The sequence below is a fragment of the Adiantum capillus-veneris genome, chromosome 2, assembly GCF_014529385.1.
Source record: "Adiantum capillus-veneris isolate H3 chromosome 2, ASM1452938v2, whole genome shotgun sequence".
Classification (NCBI taxonomy): domain Eukaryota; kingdom Viridiplantae; phylum Streptophyta; class Polypodiopsida; order Polypodiales; family Pteridaceae; genus Adiantum; species Adiantum capillus-veneris.
In genome coordinates this window covers 106,072,112-106,089,839 of record NC_140932.1, presented here as the reverse complement: position 1 = coordinate 106,089,839, position 17,728 = coordinate 106,072,112, and the positions used below count along the sequence as shown (strand labels likewise).

Below are 17,728 nucleotides of genomic sequence, written 5' to 3'. Positions count from 1 at the left end.
AGAAGGGTGTCACAATTTCCATACAAAGGAGTCATTTGATGCATGATTTCACACATGGATCAAAGTAGACTATTTCAGTTATGGCTTGATGATACCCTCCTCCATAAACTGCCCACTTCCAATTTTTTCTGTCTTCTCTTACTTTGTTCCTTTGCTTTTTCACTCAAATGGGTGCAATCATTGAGATCCACAGTGAGGCGTGTTACCATATACATGTGGTAGTGATGTGTGTGAACACACTAGGACCGCCGTGGCCTCTTTAGGAGGTTTTTTCCCCCATGCATTGTATATACGCCCATCACTCTAGGGCTATCAATCTTTCCATTGCACACTACGTAATACACTCTCTATTTTGTGCCTTGAGCTTCTTTTGTCTTCTCCAAGCTGTGTGTGATTTCCTGCAACCCTTCCAACATTTGGTATCAGAGCAGGTTGCGTCCTCTTGGGCTTAGTTGCCAGCAGCTCCAGCACACGCTTGCTCAGTTTCTCCGATTTCAGTGAGTTTTGGCGAGCATTCGCAGGTGGACAAAACATTTGGGTAAGCTCGTAGAGCTTAGTCTGCTCAGATTTCTGATTCGGACTCATTTCGGCCACCGTTTCCACTACAGGCAGTGCTGCACAGGCTATTTCGTCGTTTTGTGCAGAAATTTTGTCAGTGCCGTTTTCTGGATAACCGGTCCCTTACAGTCTTCTACGGTTTGTGCTATATAGCACGTGTTGTTCCTTCCCGCTTCGTTTATCCTCTTTTCGGGAAGTTTTCACATCAGGTGCAACATTTACAATGCTGATAACAACACAGATGTGTTCAAGATGTTTGTTGTTGAGAACAGATTGGATGGGGACAATTACCCTATGTGGGCTTACATGATGCAACATGTTCTTGTGTCAAAGGGCGTTTGGAATATTGTGCAAGGCATTGATGTACGTCCTGGTTCTGAGGATGTAGGCAATGTTGAGGATGTTGCAGGTCTTGTTGCAAGGGAGCAACCTTGAAATTTTGGACCAATGAAGATAAAAGAAAAGAAGACAACGATATGACAAATGAAGATGATGATGTGGGGAATGTTTCATCATCAAAGAAAATATTTGTGAAGAGTGACTTCATTTTTAAAGGTGAAGAGGTGCTTCGCAAATTAAGTGGCAAAGAAGGTCAAATAGCAAAGGACTGTTTATCATCGAAACCTTGCAACAAATGTGGTAGGAAGGGACACCCTCCTTCTCGGTGCTACTCAAATGGAGGCAGTAGCAGTGGAGAAAGCAGCAGAGCAGTAGAAGCAACAGCAGAAGCAACGAGATTGCTGCTATAAGAGTTGTTTTTCCTACGACAGAACAAGCTCGTTGGGATGTAAAGGATGCACAGGCTCATGCATTGATTGCGTTGTCTGTGAAGCGCACCATTACTCCTCACATTCGTTCAGCGAAATCTGCAAAACAGGCTTGGGATATTATGGATGGTCTTTATGCAAGCTGCAACGAGCCAAAAATTGCACTGCTGCATAAAGAGCTGGAGTCGAAGATTATGCATGAGGAAGATGATATGGACATTTTCCTTGGTGGTGTCAAGGATATCAATGAGCAACTTATTTCTGCAGGTGAAGTCATTTCAGACAGTTTTCTTGTGCAGACTGTTCTTGATGCCTTACCAGATTCTTACCAGACTTTTGCTAGTACTTGGAGACTTATGACCTAAGGAAATCCTGAAGTTGTCAAGTTTGATGCATTGTGCACAAGATGAAAGATTTGGGGCTGTTGCATCATTACTTGGACATACAGTTTAAGCAGTGTGATGGCGGTATTGCCTTGTGTCATAAAAGTTACGTAGAGACATTGCTATGTAAGTTTTGGACTTGAGGATTGCAAACCTATTGCCACTCCCATGGAAACAGGTTTGAAGTTAAGTCTACATGATGCTGGTGATCCTGCTGATGTCACTCTTTACCAAACTGCTGTTGGTTGTCTCATTTATGTATGCAACACGAGGCCAGATATTCAGTTTGCAGTCTCAGAGGTGCAGATTTATGCATAGCCCAGGGTCTAAGCATTGGCAGGCTGCCAAGAGGATTTTCGGCTACTTGAGTGGCACTTTACATCTTGGCTTGTTTTATCCCAAGGGGGGATCATTGCCGCCAGACTTTACATGCTTTTTCGGACTCAGATTGGGCTGGTTGTTTTGACACGCAAGTGTCCACAAGTGTTTTTTGTTTCATGCTTGGCAGTTCATGTATATCATGGTTGAGCAAGAAGCAACCTACTGTGACCACTTCTAGTTGTGAGGCTGAGTACAGGGTAGTCTTCACAGCTACGGTTGAGTGTGTATGGCTCAGACGTCTTATGATTGATTTGGGTGTTGGACAGGACACTGCCAACACTATCTACACTGACAGTCAGAGCGCATTGGCAGTTGCGAGGAACCCAGTTTTTCATGCTCGCACAAAGCACATTGAGGTGCATTACCACTATGTTAGGGAGAGGCTCTCAGCAGGAGAGATCAGCTTGGCTTATGTGCCAACACAGGACAACCTTGCAGATCTTTTCACAAAGGCATTGTCTCGTGAGAAACTCGAAGCTTTCCGCAAAGCTTTGGGCTTACTCCCCTTTGTGGACTGATCATGTCCTCAGGGCATGGCACTTCCCTTTACTCATGTGCCATTTCTTGTTCACCGCATCACTCCAGGGAGGATTTGTTACCATATACATGATGTGGTAGTGATGTGTGTGAACACACTATGACCGCCGGGGCATTTTTTCCCTCTTTAGGAGGTTTTTTCCCCCGTGCATTGTATGTACGCTCATCACTCTAGGGCTATCGATCTTTCCATTGCACACTAAGTAATACACTCTCTATTGTGTGCCTTGAGCTTCCTTTGTCTTCTCCAAGATGTCCGTGTTTTCTTGCAACCCTAATTCCAACAAGGTGCCCTCAAGTAACCATCTTCTTCATGACCGCAATGTTCTCTGTCATATTGAAATGCGCCACCTTTGCCTATTTGCCTTTGACCTCAATGCACATAGGCTCTCCCAGGTCAACAAAAGGGCCAACTTTGGTTAATCTTTCCTTGAGTACATCTGCCTCTATGATATGAAATAGGACTCCCTCTTCTGGCTCTCCCTTTTCTCAGCCAGGTGGAAGACCCCCACTCTAATTAACACCTGCACAAGTCCAACCATTTCTTTCTTTTTGAGTGCTGAAAGACCTTCAATAACATTGTCTGACTTTACCCATTGTACGGCTCTCCCTTTTCTTAGCCAAGTGAAGACCCCGCATTTTCATTAACCTATGCATATTTTCAACCCCTTGTGTTGCAATCTGCTCACGCTCCAAGATTACTCACAAGCCACACACATAGAGGACCATATGGGGGACCGGTCTGCTGATGCAGAAGCCATATGGCGTACAATATACGAAACCTGTGAATTACAACACGATTTGCTCGAGAAAATCCGGGCAATTGTACGGACGCTAGGATTGCAGTGAGTCTACTGCCTAGCACATGATGTAGGCCGGTTACAGCTGTACGAGATCTCAGTAGACTACCTTTCCAACAAGCAAACTGCAGAACTGCAACAATTCTCGAATCATGTCCATCCTCTAGTTATTCAAAACAGTTCCCCCATGAATGCTCTCAGCAGTTCCAGAGCTTCCACTCAGAACTCAGGGGATTCTTCCTCTATTCCACTTGAGGGAGTTTCTAACGTCTGGTAACATGGACCACACGTGCACCACCTTTACCTTTGGACCCGCTGCCACCAGCCAAGAACCATTATTTATTATCCACCTTGGCAGGGATACTATGGACAAATCCCATAATATCCCTATCCCCCTTCATCTCTCAACCAAAGAACTTGAAGGATGGAGGGTCCAAGGTTAAGTTCTTTATCTTTTATGGCGTCAAGGATCAGAAGCAACCTCTACATTCCTCAACCATCTTGTCAATGTTTTTTCTCTAGGGAATTATACTGAAGAGTCCAAGAGAACCAAGCAACAATATTTTTGAAAGATAATGCTATGCAATGGTGGAGTGCCTTATCAACAATACCCTATGCTTTGAAGACTTGGCAAGGGTTTAAAATGGTATTTTTTCATAACTACCTTACCTGACCTCTGAAGTGCAACTGATATCAAATTGAGAAAATTTGAAGATGGTTTCTACTAATACCATGGAAGATTACAAATCACAATTTTTGGGACACCTACCTACCTTTGTCTTTTCTCAAGAATTTGTCTTTGGAGAATTAGTTTGAGAGATACACCATTGGGCTGCCTTCACCTCTTCAAGAGTTTTGCTTTTTCAAGTAAGTTTTACTATTCATGAGCTTATGGATCATATAGCAGTTGATTATTTGATGATGAAAGGGAAGCTTACATTTGAGGCAGAAAAGGAAAAAGCCTCCATAGTGGCATACAAGCATTAAGGCAGGCAGGGTTTACGAGCTGTTTCTCCACTCTTGACCATATTTTGACACTCGGAGCTATTATTGAGGAGGGTAGATCGCATGGCAGGAGGATTTGTTGTAGCTTTGTGGATTTCCGCAAAGCTTTTGACACAGTGCGGAGAGCCAAACTCATATGCAGACTACAGGACATGGGTGTGCCCACATAGCTGATTTGGGGGATGTCACCAGACAGGCACCACGTGCCAATAGAAAAGAACAGAGTGAACAAACTTTTAGCACTTCAATAACAACTGAACTGAAAGAGAGAGACGACACGCGACACGGAGTGGCGGAATTCCACCCCAGAGAGTATTGGCCCCAAACCTTGGTGCCCCTTTCGGTATTTCTTTATATTGCATCAACATAGTACAAGCCGGTACTCCAGACACCGCACCTTCTCTAGGAAGCATGCCAGAGAATGAGCCCTAACCTCATATTTAAAGGCCCTTGGCCTGAAAAGCAGTTACAGTGAAAAGCCTTCAAAACTCAAAAGCTTTTGGTCCAAAAAGCAATGCCAAAAGCTACTAGCGTAAATCACGGAAATCCGTACAGCCTGCCACGTCATCAACCATCGTGATTTTCGAAAATTTGCCACGTCATCAATTTTTGTGTGTGCGGGTTCTGCTTTATTTTAATCCTTTATGTCACTTGGGGCCCCATCGAACGAGGTCCCCATAAGTTGGTAGGACTTCTTCTTCTGTTACTTGTTCTTCTTAGGGTTTAGGCCCCTCGGCTGACATCTGCAAGTTGGCTCCATTCTTTAGGCTTTGACATGTCAGTAGTTTATGACAGGGGATCTTTGCTTTATTCAAGACAGTTGTGGGGCAGGTACGTCTGACATGGTTCACTCCACTATTGGTGTGAAGCAGGGATGTCTCCTATCTCCGACTCTTTTTTTCCATTCCCGGAAAAAGATCCTTCTATTAGTTAATGAAACTGCCCATAGGGCTACAACCACCTCTACAAGAGAGGGCTACAACGATCCTGAGGAGGAGACTCTCCCAATGAAAAAACAGCATATGTACAATCAGGCTAAATCAAGAGATGGAAGGAGGAAAAAGCCACACAGGTGGATGGTAGTGCCATCTGAGCACACCGTGGACCATGGTGAAGAAAGGCCTAGGGCGTCAGAGTTGAAGGAAAGCCTCTCTACGCTCCCGCATGCGGTCGGAGCTGCCCTGGAGTCTCTCGAACTGTCATCTGAGAGTATGGATCAGCTCTAGCCAAAGATCCCGAATTGTCTTTGCTGGTGGTACGGGGCGAGCCTCAAAGATGCGGAAGCAGCGGGCCTGCCAGATGAACTAGAGTGTCAGGCCTCAGATAAGCTCCCATCACTCCTCTCTCTCACTGTACCACTCCTGTGGAGTAAGCTTTTGTAGCAGGCTGGAGTGTAGGTCGACCCCCTGCATCACTATCATCTTGCTGATGGAGGATAGCTCAAACTGAAGTGCCGGGCCCGTGAGAGTGGACCAAGCAGCTGCCCCCCCAAGTGTACTGCCATGCTGTGGAAAGAGCTGGAATCAGCCGAAGAACACGAAGCCAAACCTGCTGTGCCAAAGGACAGTCCCAAAGACAGTGGCGCTGACTCTCCACAAGATGGTCAGAAGCTGCGCATGCTGCTGAGAGACCACTATGTACTAGCCAACTCCCAACTGTTGTAGGTCGATGTGCAACCAGCCACTGGAACAAAGTGACTGGCCTCGGCTGTCTAGAGTCCCATAACCTCTCCCAAAATGCTGTCAAGAACTCAGATGTGAGACCCTCCTCCTGCCAATGAAGTGCTGCAGCAGGACGAGCCTCTCTCCGTGCTACGAGTATGTGATGTCCCAGTCGAATAGTGTACTGAAAGAAAGGGACACCTGGATGGTCTAATGAGGAGAAAGGGTCCTTCCAAAACCACTCTCAAGGATCCCACAGCACTCGTGCCAGTGCATAGCTCTCCCAAGCCCACAGCCTCCAGTGGCCAGACTCAAGAGCTGCTGGCCACCTGTGGGGCCTCTATTGAAACTCGGTGTAAGCGTCCCTCACCGTGTAGCTCAAAAAACAGGGAGGGTATAGTCTCTGAGCAAGCCCGAACTGCGATGAGAACCTCTAGTCGAGTGAAGGCCCCCATCCATCTGAGTGCTACTGACTCGAGAGATGTGAGCCACTCAGCTGGTACTGCCTCTGTGAAGTCCTGACACATGCTCTGCACCTGCACCCCTCTCATGCCCTATAGCTTGATGCCTTGAAGCTCCTCTGACAAGCCTGAGAACTGTAGCTAGTCACCTAAAGTGCGTGCTGGACCCTCTGCCATGGGACCCCAGGAAACATGAGACCTACTACCAACTAAGTGGCCTTTCTGAGTGCTAACCATGGGGTTCCAAACAAGGGGCTGCCTTAGGCGCTCCTCCGTGCAAGTAGGCTGACGCTGCTCTAGGTCTCTCCGCAGCTGCTCCTAGGAGCGGAGCAGACTCACAGTGAAGCGGTCCTCCAGTCTCCTGCTGAAGAAGTCCTCTGACGACAAACTTCCCTAGAAGGGCTCTGCGCTGCTGTGCTGGGTCTATGATCCCCAACCCTCCCTGAGAACAAGGAAGAATGATGACTTGCCATGCCACTTTGGCCCTGGCTATCCGAGTATCACGCCCTGACCAAAGGAAGTTCCTGATCAGCCTCTCTACCTGGTTGATGCAGGAACTCAAAAAGATCCAACAAGAAGTGATGTACCACATAGTAGCCAACAACACCTAGTTGGCCACTACAACTCTGCCCTCTGGAGAAAGTCGCGCGGAGCTCCAATGTAACAACTTCCTCCTGATGGACAGGAGGAGAGGAGCAATCTGCTGCTCAGGAGACAAGTCCAAGCCAACCTAACAACGCAAGTATCGAACTGCAGTCCTTGGGGGAATCCATCTGAAACCCTCACCAGGCAGCCAATCGGGCGTACGAGCACTACCAAGCCACTGTCTTTCTTCAGTTGATTAGTGCGCCTGATACACAACAAAAGGTCTCAAGAGCCTGCTCACATCTGTGAAGGTTGGCCTCTTGGCCATCCAAGTACAAGGCTGAGTCATTTGCAAACTCAACATCCAATAACTCATCTCCCCGAATAGGGAGTGCTAAGCCGTGTAGACCAACTTGCTGTGAAACCAAAAACCTGCTCATCGCCTCAGCATAGAATAGAAAGAGGAAGGGGGCAGCCCTGTCTGACCGAACGTGTGAGCATGAAACGATCACCTCTACCTCTTGACAAAAGTATGTGATTGTGTGCCCGTCTGGAAAGAGCTGACACACCTCTGATCCAAGCATCTGAGAAGCCCATCCTGCGAAGAGTGCCCTCCAAAAAGTCCTAGTCAACTCTATCGTAGGCCTTCTCAAAATCGAGAAGGAGTATCACCAGATCCTCACCACGGAGAGGCGCGAGGGCAGAAATCTTTCAAAAAGTAAAGATGTTGTCAAGGATACTACGCTCCTTGACAAAACCTGTCTGTGTCCGATGTATAACGCTCTCCAGAAGTGGCTATATCCTCAAAGTGAGAGCCTTGTCAAGAATTTTGTAGGACTAGTTGAGGATGGTGATGGGCCGCCATTGTCGAAACTCATCCAAGGAGCCACCCTACTTGGGAATGAGGTAAATCAGGCCCTCACTCATGCTGTCAGGCATCTCTCCTGTATGCAGGATGTACTGAAAAGCATTGCAGAGATCTGAGCGAAGCAAGTCCCGGTACTAAAAAAAAAAGCTGGGAGTCAAACCATCCTCACCTGGACAGCTACCACGGGGAAGTGCTCTAAGGGCTGCATGTAGCTCCTCTAGCTGAAGAGGCAGCTCAAGCCTCTGGCGCATCTCCTCAGTCACAAGACAAGGCATCTGTGCCCACACCTGCTCTCTGCATGCATCTTGACGCTCTGCCTGAGGCTCTGCAGACAGTAGGTCACGGTAAAAGTCAGTAGCAATTGCACGCATGTCCTCCGGCTTTGAAGCAACTGACCCGTCAGGCCTCCTCAACTGGCTGACCCTGGCATGCGGATGTCGGGGCCCCACTGTCTCAAAGAAAGCCCCCGTCACTCTGTCACCCACCTGGGTCCACTGTGATGCCTGATGATGAAAAGAAAACTCATGGCACCTCTCCTCTGTGCTGGCAAGCTCTTGGCGAGCCTGCTGCAACTGCTCCTCCAACCAGGGACTGTCTCGATGCTCCTCCTGCATCCTCTGCAAGGAAGCAACGCCTCGTTCGAGACGCCGCTCCTCCTCTCTCGCTGCAGCGAGGTGGGCCGTAGCCTCTTGGAGAAACAACCGGCTAAGCTGAGCTAGTCCAGAGGCCACTCTATCAGCAGGAAATCCTGCATGTCTAAGCCCTTTGTCCAGAGAGCCACCACTTGCTCTCTAAGCGTAGAGTCCAGCAAGACCCTCTCTGGGATGCATAGCATCGTGCTCCCCCTTCTCTGTCTATCTGTCACTGTGAGAATCACTAGTGCATGGTCCGAAAAAGAAGTTCCGGCCAGAATGCAAACTGCCCCACGCAAATCACAAAAATGGTCACTAGTGTAGAAGCGATCTATCCGAGACAGATTCACTCCTCCCACTTTGCGGTCTGAGCGAGAGAAGGCCAGGTTGTCTGGGGGCCTCACAAAGCTAGAATGTTGCCACACATCTGAAACCCGCAGAGTCATACGTAACCTCTCCCAAGTCAAATTGCCAACTCAACTCCATGCACTGTAGTGTGGCTACCTCCAATCATGTCAGATGGGTCCTCCAACATGTTCAAGTCACCCCCAATGCACCATTGCTCTGCCTACTGCAGAGACTCTACAATGTGACACCAAAATTATGCACGTGCACTTGTCACATTGGGTGCATAGATGTTCAAGAAACCCAAGAGGCACCCCTGAACGTGCATAGTAATCCACTGAGCCATGCCAGGCACAATAATACCTCTGTCCACAATGACCTGCTGCCAAGAGTCCGCAATAGTCATACATACCCCTCCGTGGATGCCACCAGGTCCAAATGCAGCTGACCAAAAAGTCTCATATCGTCCACGCAAAAGCTGACCACAACGTCTAATGCGGCTCTTACATAGATGATGCTCTTGTAGCATAAGAAGGTCAATCTCTCCTCCCACAAGGCATCGCTGAAGCTCCTGACGTAGTCGGTCTCTCTGATGCTAAAACTAGGGCCCACCTAATCATTGCACGTTCCATGAGACGATCCTCATGCGAGAGAGAACTGATGTTGCAGTAGCAGCTAACCGTGCTAGCTTCGAGGCAGGCTTGGATGGGGAGTAATCCGCATCCGAGCATACCCGATATAGGCGTGATTGCAAAGAATGTCTAGCCCAAGCCCAAGTAGAACGAGCCCTGCGCAAAGCAACCTCCTTTGTCCAGGAGTCCTCATGTATGTGTACACAACATGGCGGGCTCTGCATGTCAGCAAAGAAGTGAACCACAATGTGTCTACATCCTGCTGAGTCTGGAGGTGTCACAAAAAACTTGGCCAATGGCCACAGAGTCTAAACCAAGTCTGTAACCCCTGGTTCTCCCATGTGATGAGAGAACTCTAGGGCCTGTACCTGCAGCCACTCTAGCATTGAGTCTAGAGTCCACTCAAGCTGGTCCCTGCCGCATAGGGGAAAAGAGAAGCCAACCGCTGAGTCCAAGACCTCTATCCCCCTAGCTGCAAGAATAGTGCATGAACTCTGAAGCAAGCTGCCTCAAGGTTTGGTGAGGGGTCGCTGAGAAACCGTGTAAAGTAAAGGCAAATGACGTCGAATGTCGAAACTCGTCAGACCACAAGGAACTGCTGCTAAGGGGGACGTCTGCACCAGAAGAGGGGGTCGCAAGAAAGGCTGTTCCTCTCTCGTTAAGCGACTCGTGGCAAAAGCACTACCTAGAGATTGCCTAGCAGTGAGGGAGGTCCCGCCCCCCGGGACGGCTGCAGGGATGGAGCGAGAGGAGATGTGGCAGTAGGGGGGCTCGAGGGAGAGGGGGGGGGGGGGGGGGGGGGGGCGTGGGGGAGCAGCAAAGGAAGGAGGGCGAGATGGAGGAGGTAGAGGGGGAGGGGCAGAAGAGGGGAACTCGCGGAGAGGAGGGGCTATCGAAGGTGAGGCTGGAGCAGGGACCTCGTTCTGTTGAAGAGGGTCGAATCGGTTCCCTGTGGGAACCCACTGCTGCTAGGCAGGAGCCTGGGGACCACTTTGAGTGCCGGGCTGGCGCGGTGGCCTCTGTCGATGTCGACTACGAACCTGCTGCCAACCCTCCTCCGTTGGAGCCGTAGGCTTGGAGGGTGGCTCTGCCTCCGTACTCTGTGACTCTGTCCGCTATTGCTGGCCAGCCCTTGAAGACTAAGGCTGGGCCTGTGTTGGCCCATCTGTCGACAAATGGAACACTGGTTCGGGAGGCCTGAATACTCCACGCTCTGTCGTCGGAACCAACCACCGCTCACCCGAGGTAGTAGGATGACCTTCGGAAGAGTGTGGGTGTCCCGAACCAGAACACATACTGTGGGGATGCCGATTGCCTTGGCAGCTACGGAGGCTGCCATGCGAGGTGTCTCTAGGATAGTCCCAATCGCTGAGCCTATCCTGGAAAGGAGAGGAAGGTACTCCCTCCTCAGGTCGAGGAAGTAGACTGAGACGGGCAGGTCTGCCTTCTCGACAAGAACGTCGGTAGCTGGGTTGAAACCGTGGCACCACTATCGAAAATGTGCTCGAACTGCACGGATGGCCAGGGGGCTCATCGCAATGACCTTGGACGCCATCTCGGGAGTCTCAAACTCTATCTGGTAGTAGCCACGTCCGAGAAGCTGAACATCAAGAATCTTGCCCACCTTTGTGAGAAGGCGGGCCTAAAGGAGATCGCGCACTTCCCCTCTGCTGGGTCTGGTGCCGAGAATCTTGCAAATAATAGAGGTGGCCTGGAGGTGCGCCACCTCTGCCTCTAAACTCGCTTGCTCTGTCGGCGAAAGAGCAAGTCGGATGGTGGGTTCTGCGGGGTCGAGCGAGGGGGTTTCAGTGGAGTCCCTCTGTGGCGGAGCAGAATCCTCCATCAGTGTCTGCTGCTGTGAAGACAGACGAGGGCGAAGGCAAACAAGAGCGTCGAAGAAGAGGCTGAATTGGCTGAGCCGCTGCCATTGGGAAACAACACCAAAGCCAGGCTCAGGTGAGCAAACCAGCGAGCAACAGAAGAAAAAGGGGGGAGGGGGGAAATGGGAGGAATGCAGGGTGGCCGGGGACAGCGCGAGTGCAGGTGGGCACGGGTAGCGCGAGCGCAGGCGGGCAAGCTGTGTGGGAGCGGGCCGGGCTGGCTGGGACAGAAGGCGAGAGCGTGAGGGTAGGGGACAGCGAAGGCGAAGGGAAGGAGGCAGCGCGAGCTGCTGGGCGGGGGGGTTTAGCGATGGCGAGGGAGGAGCATGAGCGTGAGCAGCAGCATCTCCGACTCTTTTGGGATTTATGTGGATGAGTTTTCAGACTATGTAGAGCGAGAGGGGGACAGAGGTGCTCAGCTAGCACGGACATGGATTCCACTCTTGTTATATGTTGATGATATTGTGCTGATTTCAGATTCTCCAGAGGGGATGCAACGTCATTTGGATGCATTGCATGTGTTTGCACAGGATATTGGATTGTCTGTGAACCTTGGTAACCAAGGTAATGGTGTTTAACACCGCAACACAATGGGTCAGGAGGTCATCTCCCACCTTTGCATATGGTTGAGAGGCTGAGGAGTATACAAATGCATATGCCTATCTCGGGGTGGTCTTTAGTGGCCCAGTATTCTCCTGGAGGAGAGTAGCAAAGACGATTGACCAGAGCTTATGCAACATTAGGGAGACATCAGCGGATGTGTTTGCAGGTTTAGTTCCAAGAACCTCGAACAAAAATTTGGCTCGTTGACACTTTGGTCACTTTTGCCATGCTATACAGAGTGGAGATATGGGGACCATCAATGGATCATCATAGCAGAGTTGGCAGTACTGATGGATAGAAATGTATGGAGAGGCCCTTGGTTTCTGTGATATCTCGGATGATTATGGCCAAGGCCTCAGTACCACATGAGATTATCATGGGGGAGCTCACTGCCCCTCCGTTGGGCTCTCCCTAGAGACAGATATGCTCGCTTAGCTCTGGAGTCCTCACCACAACTTTCATCACAGGGAGATAGATCATGCTGGGATGCGCAGACGACATCTTGGTTTTGACTGCATGGTTTTAGTATGGACAGACTACCAAGCTGGATGCATGGATACTCATCTATCTCACGGGATACGATGTGCTATTGGTCAGATACACACATCCTCACACAACTAAAGATCAAGACAGGTAGATTTAGAGGAGTACCAGCCGAGACCAGGACCAGTTAGTTGTGCCGCCAGACGGAGCCTGATACAAAGTTATTATATTATTGCCCAGTATATTATGAGATACGAGGCCGCTTCCACTATCTATTCAGAGGGGGTTTTGGACCGCTTTCTAGGGTCATGAGATACGAGGATCAGAGATGCCTCCGAATATACTTATTGGAGCTACGTAGACATAGAGAGGATCTCTTCAGGAGGGGCTCAGAGAGGGAGACACAACTACAGTGGCAGATTAGAGATTTCTCTCGACCACAGATTGAGGAGTCAGACCAACATGCCCCACAGTATAGCAGCACCAGAAGTACATTGCTTGATTGGGTGATAGAGTTGGGACAGTCCCGCTGCCCCTGGATGAGGGGACCCTCTCAACATCGACAAAGACTACGACAAAGGATCAACACCATACTAGCACGACAAGGGAGCCGTCTCGCCGGAGTGCTCACTATGGAGGAGACTGATGTTATCTGCCATTGTCCGATGAGAGATATCTATGGATACTGATGTATATGATGCCTACCTCTACTGCCAGAGAGGCCCTTATGTATCCCTCTCTTTCATGCCATAGGCTACTCTCTCCCCTCACCCCCCTATTGTGTCACAAGACGGGCACCAGGTGCCAATAGAAAAGAATAGACTGAACAGACTTTTAGCACTTCAATAACAACTGAAACTGAAAGAGAGAGAGCACACGCAACACGGAGTGGCGGAATTCCACCCGAGAGAGTATTGGCCCCAAACCTTGGTGCCCCTTTCGGTATTTCTTTATATTACTTGAACTCAGTACAATGCCTGTACTCGCGCTCTGCTTCTTCTCACTGAAGCGTGCCAGAGACTGAGCCCTCTGCACTTATCTAAAGGCCCTTGGCCTTGAAACGCAGTTTACATGAAAAGCTTGAAACTCAAAAGCAACTGGCTCAAAAGCTGGCGCTGAAAATCAGCCAGCGTAAATCACGAAAATTCGTACAAGTTGCCACGTCAGTAGCCAATACGTTTTGCGGGTTGTTCGTACAGTTGCCACGTCATCAACTTCTGCACAAGTTAGCATGTGTGTGTGTGTGTGTGTGTGTGCTGGTCTTGCTTTATTTTTATTGCCTTTATGTCCTTTGGGTGGGCCCCATCGAACGGGGTCCCAAAAGTTGGTGGAACTTTTTAATTCTTCTGTTGCTTCTTTTTAGGGTTTAGGCCCCTCGGCCGAGATTTGCAAGCTGGCTCCATTCTTCAGTGGCTTGACACGTCAGCAGTTTGTGACATCCCCCGTTCTTGAAAGAAAGTAATCGTTCACGATTACAACATATCTGCAAAACAACTCAAGTTAGCTCAAAAAATTTCGAGGGTCATTCCGAGGGACAATCAGTTTGCTTTTTTTTTTTTTGTTGTTGTTAAGGAGTTGGCTTACTCTTTCGTCCATATCAGAACTCTTGATATTCCGGCGTAGTAAAATTAGCCATCACACCCAAACCGCACTGATCTTCCATGGGTGTCTTGATGCACTAAAATTACATACCCAGGTAATCTCATCGAATTTAGTAGTTGGCACATCACAATGCAACACAAATGCTCACATATGCATGTCACAAGACATAGAAACATTAAGTCACCGATGAACACTCCCCCTGCAAATAACCATCTAGGTTCGGGCCATGAGCTGTTCAACGACTCTCTCATGACTCCTCTCGCAAATAACCTAAAAAGGTTTGGGCCATGAGATATAGAGGCCTTTTACAACCAAACGCCCCCCCAGTGCGTTGCTTGGAGGTGCTGAGAGTAACGATTGCTCAGACTTTTTAATATTCCCCCCGTAAATAACCATCCAGGTCCGGGCCATGAGTAACAACAACAATATTCCCTCCGTAAATAACCATAAGGGTCCGGGCCATGAGTAAAAACAACACTTTTCAAACATTCAATAGTCTGCACACAAATAACCACAAGGGTCCGGGCCATGAGTATGAATGAGCAAGCATTCTCAAACATCATTTGTCACTACTCCACCCGGAAGTAAAATTACCAATCATTGAAACCAGTATTAAAACCAGAGTTAAACAGTATTAAAACCAGAGTCAAACAGCTCAAAACAGCACCAAGACAGGCTCAAAACAGATACCATCCATTTCAAACAAATTCCAAATAGGATCACCAAACAAGTTCTCAAACATAACTAAAACTTAAAAAAGTAATCTCGACATCAGCCAAGCTCGAAAATTCGACTAACTTTCTATCCTGAAACTTGCACCAAAAAGATTCCTTCCATAAGGTCGTAGCTGACCACAACATGGTCCATCAACTCTTGGACAGACGATGTTCCTCTAGTGGCTATGGTAGTCCTAAGACATAGCAATCACATTGGACCTCCAAGGTTATAAGCTCGAGAAGAGACACCTACTGAGAGATGTCGAGAAATTTCAAGTTATAATATGCTAGGGTCTCCATGGCAAGCATTTTAGGATACTTCACTCTGCTAGAAGCTGCACTATGAAGGAAGATGTCAGAAACCATATAACTTCGGGCAAGAATTTTCTTGAAAGCTTGCCAAGTCCTTGGAGTGTGCAACTCAGTAGCTATAGACTTTCACCACTGCATGGAATTGCATCTAAGAAAAACAGCGGCTCGAAACAAATCTTGGATCCTTCTCTTGTAAGCGATCTTTATGGCTTATGCCCTGTAAGACATGAGCGATGAAGACGGGAGCGCACTCGATGCGCGATGAAGTAAGGGTGGGAGAGGCTGATACGTCCAGGGTCGGGACCCGAAGATACTTCAAATAAGATTCCAATAGACTTTGGAAGCGTCGGTTTGCTCTAACTGCTCTTTTGTAGGACCGGTATGCTTTCAGAAAAGCACACGCCTGATGCTCTAATACCACTGTCAAAGACGGGCACCATGTGCCAATAGAAAAGAACAGACTAAACAGACTTTTAGCACTTCAATAACAACTGAAATTGAAAGAGAGAGAGTAGACGCGACACGGAGTGGCGGAATCCCACCCCAAAGAGTATTGGCCCCAAAACCTGGCGTCCCTTTCGGTATTTCTTTATATTACTTGAACTCGGTACAATGCCGGTACTCGCGTTGTGCACCTCTCACTGAAGCGTGCTAGAGGCTGAGCCCTCTGCACTTATTTAAAGGCCCTTGGCCTTGAAAAGCAGTTTACATGAAAAGCTTGAAACTCAAAAGCAACTGGCTCAAAAGCTCGCGTTGAAAATCAGCCAACGTAAATCACGAAAATCCGTACAAGTTGCCATGTCAGCAGCCAACACGTTTTGCGGGGTGTCCGTACAGCTGCCATGTTATCAGCTTCTGCGCAAGTTAGCATGTGTGTGGGTGCTGGTCCTGCTTTAATTTTAATGCCTTTGGGTCCTTTGGGCCCCATCGAACGGGGTCCCAAAAGTTGGTGGAACTTTTTAATTCTTTTGTTGCTCCTTTTTAGGGTTTAGGCCCCTTGGCCGGGATTTGCAAGCTGGGTCCGTTCTTCAGTGGCTTGACACGTCAATAGTTTGTGTCATATTGCCCCCCCCCCCACACACACACACACACACACCCCACCCCCATTTTAGTTAGATGTTTAGGTGTTTTTCAGCTTTCACAAACATTGTAGCACATTCACCAAACATTGTAAACTTTTGGTCTTATAGGTCATTTTGGCCTTTAGAAGACGTTAATATATCATTTCATTTCTCTCTCTTTATTTTGCAATAAAAGTGGGGCTTTGATCCTTTGCATTACATAAAAATCGACCATCGGTCCATATACAAGAAATATTGAAAAAATCCTGAGAGATGTACAATGAGATCATGGGGAAAAATCCAAGAACAAACCGATTATAAAGATACTCTAATCAGGTGGTGAAATGTAGCTATCTGGATAGTGATCAAGTCTACACAAATCTACCAAAGCTCTATCCACCTTGGGCGATGTAGCAAAAACCACAAAGTTCAGTGTTGTGTATCTGATTGATAAAAAGCATCCGCTATAAAAACCTCTTGTAGGAGCTCACAAAAGCCAAGGGACCATGAAATCCCTAGTCCGTGCCTCCAAAATCATCCGCATCGACTCTAACATTTCGTAGTGATGTACCCCAAGAAAGGATGTGGATCTATGGCACAACCAAAGTGTAAGAGAGGCAGGAGGAACCCACTCTCTGTCCACCTCAAAAGCCAAGGGAAGGTACCAAGGTACACATCTCTCTGACCAAACCAACTTCCCTAAGGCCTCTCTCAAACAAATCTGCAAGTTGTTTGACATCCATCAAATAATTAGCCTCAACCATTGCCTGCCCCTGTATGATATCACAGACAGCCTCCCTCGTCCAAAAGGAGTCGTCATGTAAAACCTGCATTCTAAATCTAATCATGGGAGCTCTCTCTCGACCAAGGAAAACGTGACGTGCTCCTGACAGCTGCAAGAAAAACATGTCTATACGTATGGGCCCACTCCTCAAAAAAACATCTAGAGATGTCCATGGGCCAACCGCAAAGAACTGAGAACGCAAGATCTCAGAAACCGGGACATTTGCTAGAGATGCGAAGCCTACTGAATACTCAAAATCCTCTCTCTCTCTCTCTCTCTCTCTCTCTCTCTCTCTCCCCCCCCCCCCCCCCCCCCCCCCCCCCCCCCCCGCCTCGCGTGAGACCTCCCCGGCTTTTCATCATGGAGGAGATTGAAGCTAAGTTGTAGCGGTTTTATGCTTTGGCTATGTCAAGTATGTGTGACGGGGAGTGGTACCCTTCATTTTACCTTCGAAAAAAGGCCTGAGGGCAATATACAAGGAATGTTTGCAAAAGGAAATCCCTGAAGATATGACACAAAGCACACCCCTCTTCTTTCGTTGCACTAGCGACAAAAGATACTCTGTGATTGTCTATGTGTGGTAATACCCATGAGCACCTCTCTCCGTAATTTGATCCTCGTTTCTCTACACTCATTATACCGTCTGTTCTGGGGTATGCTCCCAGATCATCT

General features: G+C 48.4%; 1 protein-coding gene across 7 annotated transcripts in view; it reads left to right on the top strand.

The window, feature by feature from the left end:
• The window catches only part of LOC147463336 (uncharacterized), a 134,645-nt gene that overhangs the window by 35,519 nt on the left and 81,398 nt on the right, over positions 1-17,728 (top strand). The gene's annotated exons all lie outside the window — the stretch shown is intronic.